Source organism: Mus caroli, chromosome 14 (assembly GCF_900094665.2).
Source record: "Mus caroli chromosome 14, CAROLI_EIJ_v1.1, whole genome shotgun sequence".
NCBI lineage: Eukaryota > Metazoa > Chordata > Mammalia > Rodentia > Muridae > Mus > Mus caroli.
The window spans coordinates 90,317,537-90,323,536 of record NC_034583.1 but is presented as its reverse complement, the minus strand read 5'-3'; the positions used below and the strand labels follow the sequence as shown (position 1 = coordinate 90,323,536).

General features: G+C 38.2%; 1 protein-coding gene across 10 annotated transcripts in view; it reads left to right on the top strand.

Annotated features, from left to right (window-relative positions):
* Nucleotides 1-6,000, top strand: part of Klf12 (Kruppel like factor 12) — a 411,764-nt gene that overhangs the window by 243,137 nt on the left and 162,627 nt on the right. The window lies entirely within an intron of this gene.

Here is a 6,000-nt window from a genome sequence, read left to right as displayed (position 1 = left end):
ATTGGATATTAGTCCCCTATCTGATTTAGGATAGGTAAAGATCCTTTCCCAATCTGTTGGTGGCCTTTTTGTCTTATTGACAGTGTCTTTTGCCTTGCAGAAGCTTTGCAATTTTATGAGGTCCCATTTGTAGATTCTCGATCTTACAGCACAAGCCATTGCTGTTTCATTACCTATGTTTCCTTTCTGTTGCTTTGATGAGTAGCCTGACCCAAAACAACCTAGGAAAAGAATGGGTCTATTTGGCTTACATTTCCATATCACAGTGCATTACTGAGAGAAGCCAGGGCAGGAACTTGAAGGGAAAGCAAAGCATGCTACTTGCTATTCTCCAGAGGGTCAGGTCCAGGAAAAGCTGCTGCCCACAGTGGGCTGAGCATCCTATAGCAATAAAGAATTAAGACACTGTATAGACATCTCCATAGTCCAATCTGATTTAGACAATCCCTCAGTTGAGACCCATAGGCATATAGATTAAACTTTAGAATCTACTTGCATTGGAATAGCCAGGCATGAGAAAATTTAGACTAACTGTCCCATGACTCATAACGAATAGGGCACTTCCATTCCTATTATATAGGCCATAGAACTAAGCAAGCAGACTTCTTCAGTACTAAAAAATGTGGCTTAGCTTAAAACTGAGAAAATCTTTTACTCAGGGCTTAAGGTGATTTTAAAATTCTAACATATTAAATACAGGCATACTTTTAGATGTATGTAATTAGTCACTTTAGACAGGTGGACTGTGGGAAAAATGTAGAATTATTCTCTGAATATTTGCTGGGTTAATGCTTATTTCATTTCTTCCCAAACTGTGTTGCATTAACTGTGCGTACAGTGTTCTAAGATATGTATACACATAGGCAGATAACTTTAATATATCATGAAAAGTGGAAAAGTTGGTTAGATAGATATCATATTATGGGATTCCAGAGGAAAATTCCTAATTGGGCTAAAGTGGGTATCTGAATACTTCATGTCAGAGAGACTGTCTGAGCCACAACTCAAAGATGCATTAGGGAAATTTTTGAGTATTAGGGGAAAACAGTCCAGAGATAATTATGTGTAGAGCTAACAAGGTGTGAAAAACTCTTAAGTGTCAGGAAAGTGAGGAGAAAACCTGGATGTCATTAGACTCAGTGTGGAGGACTGAGCAGGGCAGTTCTGAATCATGGAACATCATCTGCGTTCTGCTTAGCCACCTGCAGTGGTTGCTGGGTGATCTTTTATCTGTCACTTCTCTTATTTACATGACTTCTCAAACCATCTATCCACTGTTTCTTCTTACAATTATGTAAATCAGCAAGCAATTCTGAAACACTGGCCACTCTAGCGATTCCAATCAGTCAGAAATTTAATGTCAAATTAAATTCTTATTTAAATCTATTGAAGGGATGGGAATGGGAGCTGAGTTTGTCCTTTCGCTGATGTGAGTACCACAGTGAGGAAGCAGGGGTGGGGAGATCCACTGCTCTCACTCATTGCTAAGGATGCTAAGGATGCAACCACCCTCCTGGCTTGTTAACTCAGCCTTGAGGTGCTGAGTGTTGTAGCGGCGGCCACACCTATGAAGTGGCCTCCATTTGTCTTCTTCTGCATCCCGAGCCTCATGTTGGGATCAAGTAGAACAACCAGGCCTCGAATAGCGAAGATCAAACAACGCAAGTCACACAAGCAGATCAGTGTTCCCATGCACTGCTATCTTCCTTTGAGGCACCATCACGGCGTCAAGCATTTATAAAAATACTGTACGGTGTCCCACCACAAAGTCCCACATTGCAATGTGACTTGAAACTTAGTCTTTTTTCTTCTTCTACAATTCACCTGCTGGTTTTTTTTTAATCCAGATTATTTCTGATTACTTTCTATTTCATTAACTTGAGTCCCTTTCATGGAGGATATCATAAGAAAGTTATCCAGTTTAATGAAGGCTTTTAAACAATGGTTAAAAATAAAATGTGTGGTTCCCAGATGTGATAGTCTGCTTTGTGGAGGTCTTTAGATACTATTTTTCAGCCATGACTAGCAAGAACTGTGATTTCAGGTCTTCAGTGTAAGCAGTCAATGAGGCTTTAACATTCAACCTCTCTTTTTGGTAACACCTCACTCTTTACAGGATTTGAGTTACATAACTGTACATGGCCTCTTCATTAAATATTTTCATTGGGTTCATTTTTCGTCCTATGCTAGAAAAACTGGAGTTTCAAAAACTGCTCTTCCTTAACTTTAAATCAGATTAGAAACTACTATTCCTGGAAGATGACACTAAGTTCTTCTTTAAAATCTTTATTTTCATGGTTTTTATCCAATACTCTTTTGCACATATTTTCTTTCACTTCACTATGATTATCAAGTTCCATTTCCCTGTGATTATAGTGCCAACTTTGGCATAGCCTGAGTGATAAACATTTTTATTTTATATGTGAATACAAGTTTCCCTCCTCCCCCACTTGTGTATGTGTGTGTGTGTGTATTTCTGTGCATGTGTATGTGTAGGAGATCTTTGTGTGGAAGCCAAATTTCAACCTCAATTGTCATTCCTAAAGAGCCATATTTTTTTGTTTCTGAAACAGGCTCTGTCATTGGCCTGGGGCTCAATGAGTAGGCCAGGCTGCTGAGCAGGGGGTCCTAGGTATGTCTTTACTACCCTAGCACTGTAACTGAGTGTCAGACTTGGCATTGATTGATAGCTTCTGATAAACAGATTTTTTAGCTGATCCCTGTCTGGCCACCAGACCAACTTCTGAACTCTGTTGTCATTTAAAAATCCTTCAGATGGGACATAGAAGTTAGCCACCCATGCTTCCTTTACTTGTGTGTGTTTAGTGAGTGTATAAATCCTATATGTCAGTCTTTTATAAATAAACATCTGTATTCTGGCCTCTACTTCAATGGGGGCAATTTTTTTCTTCTTTCCTTTCATTTATTCATGTATGCATGTGTGTGTGTGTGTGTGTGTGTGTGTGTGTGTGTGTGCATGTATTTTGAAACTGGCTTTCTCTGTGTATCCTGTCTCTTCTGGAACCTGCTTTTCAGACCAGGGTGGCCTCAAACTCACAGAGACCTACCTGCCTGTGCTTCCTGAGTGCTGCCAGGCCTGGCATCATTGGGAGCTATTTTCAATAATATGGTGTAGTTTGTGTGTATGTCTTTTTCCCCAAAGAATCAGTTTCTTGTTTTTATCACATTGCTTCTGACCAGCAAAAGCATCAAGGATTTCATAGGTTATCACAGCTAGCATATGACAATATAAACCAGCTCACTACTGAAGCATGGATAGGAAAGAAATCACTTCCGAAATGATAAGTGACAGTAATGGACCATGTCACCATTTTATAAATCAGGTCTCTTCCGCCTGTTTAGGACTGAGGAATAAATGCTTGAGCTTCAGTTACTCTTCAGTGTTTGAGTGACAAAAAATGACCCAGGGACGTTTTGGAACAGAGAAGGAATTTCACTTCCTCAATTATCTTATCTTACGCTGGTGTGATGTGTTGTACAGTGTGCATGAAGACTATGAAATCTGTGTTAGCGTCGTCAGGCCATGGATTTTGTTTCCATGATATAGCAGTAATTCTGAAATGCTTATAGTTCCAGAGAGTTGGTTTGGCCCAAGCTCATTTAGAATGAATGACCTTGACATTGGCTGCTCAATGTCAACCTTCCTTGTCTTTGTGTAGCAATCTGGCTGCGTTTGTCTTCTTCTGTCCTAGCCCCTCCCCCACTCCCATCCCAGCAATGACTCCTCACAACTGTGACTTCTGAAACAAACGGCATCACCAGTTTAAATCAGGCAGCCGTATCACCCAGCATTTAGTTTTGATAGTCACTAGTTGCTGGAATAGACTTCGGGTGTAATCTAACAATTGACATTTCAATGAACATTGCAATTTATCCACTAGTGAGAGATCATCCCCTTTTTTGGAGACCAAATTGATACAAATTATCAGATTTAATAATCTTTCTAGTATTAGTTCAAGAATAAAATAGATAATAGTTAGAGTATTTTTTTTTAAAAGCCACAACCAACCACGAGCACTGACTTAGGCGCTTGTCATCTAATAGTTTCATTCAGAAAGTTTTCAACACAGCTGCTAGGATTAGCTAGGATTAGCAACATCATCCTAAGCATGCGGATTTGTTATTTAGAAATTTTCTTATGTCACAGAATGAAGGCAAAGCCATCACACAATCCTTTGTCTTCTACAGCGCACGTCCTTAATTCTTCCTCTGTGTGACTGTCGACCCTCATTTTAGTTAGGTCTCTCTCGTGCTTATTATGAACCACGTTTTTACTATCACTTCCTGCATATCTTCATGTTGATTCTCCAAGAGAAGAGCCATGCCACTAACAAATCAGCTTTCCTTTGTCATCCAGCATGTGTGTGCGATGCTCCTTCCCACTGTCAATTGGCCTGTGTTCAAGAACTACAAATGGAGCTTAATATGAGCCTGCGGGAAAAAAATACAATTATGGTGATAAATCTGCAGGAATCATATAATGAATTGGAAACCCTACATAAATGCTTTTTGGATTATCTGTCACTTGGGATTACTTATGCCATGGTCTCCTCTATGACTGTAGATAATTGAATGTTGGCTATTTGACTGCAACTGGAAGTTCTGATGTTAAGGGGAAAATGAAGCATGTAAATAGGCGTTTGCTTATTTACTCAGTAATTAATTTCAGATTTTATCACAGGAGTCATTTCAAACGATAACACAGAGTAACTTCCTCTCAGGGAGCTGTGCTCTTCTTCTGTGGATGAGAGGGGTGACTAATGTTTGCCTGTTCTTCTGTTTATTCACTAATAAACAGTCAAATAACATGCGCATGTGTGAGAGCTATCAGGAAAGCTGTTTAATGGAAAAATCATCACACTATATGTTTGTGAAGTCCCTGAGAGCTTTTACTTAACCTATGGGCCCTTCTTCTCTATTAAATGACACTGTGGTCACATGAAGCAACTGGAAAATGTCTTGCCAAAGCGATGACAGAAGCATCTTGATATGAAGCCACACGTTATAAATCAGACATGGGAGATGTCAATGCATTCACATTTAAGCCGTGGATTTCATGGTCAGAGTTCACTGAAGATTGTTTGAGTAGCATCCACCTATAGATGGATGACATGTTGTTTTGACCTTCTCATGTGTAGACTGGCAGGTCATAATTCCAAGGAATTTCGTATTACTGATGCCTGGTTGTAAATGGTGATGGTACTTTTTGAAGTACAAGTGTATAGAGAACCATGGTCTTAACCCAGTGTAGTGACTGGAATTACTTGCCTTTAGTGATAAATTATGCTGAGCACACATGTTTAGCCTAATTTCAGATGATAGATGGATTCGCACATTAATGTCTGTAGAATATTCATGACACCAATAATAAGCTGATCGTAGTAGCTTCCATGACAAATTGAGGTTCAATGAAGTTCATGATTTCGATCATCATAATATCATGTATTTTCTTTCCTCTGATGATGCTGTGAAAACACACACACATACACAGACACACACACACATCATTGAAAGTAGAAAAAATACATGGGAATCTCCTATTAGTTTAGACTTTTTCCCTTAAAATATATTTTGTATTAATAAAAGAAGATTTAGATTAATATGTAGATAAAAATGTTCATTAGGAGTCAATGCAAAAATATTTCATATACATTATTTTCAATACTTTCTGAAAAATAGGACATTATTTCTTTTTATCATAAAGTGACCTGGATTCACTTCAGTAAATATAGTAAAATAGTTTAAAATGAAATATAATCCATATCTCCTCTAAATGACGATCTGGTTACCACTATAAATAAGGCAATCTATTTTCCTCAAACTCTCAGATTGACACAAATGTCCGAATATGATTCCTTGGGGGTATTTTGGCTTCTCCTTTATTTTCCCAGAATGAAATGTTTATAGCCAAAGTTAATATAGAAAATATTCAATATTTTAATTGAATATTTATAGTATTCATTACTAAAAATATAAGAA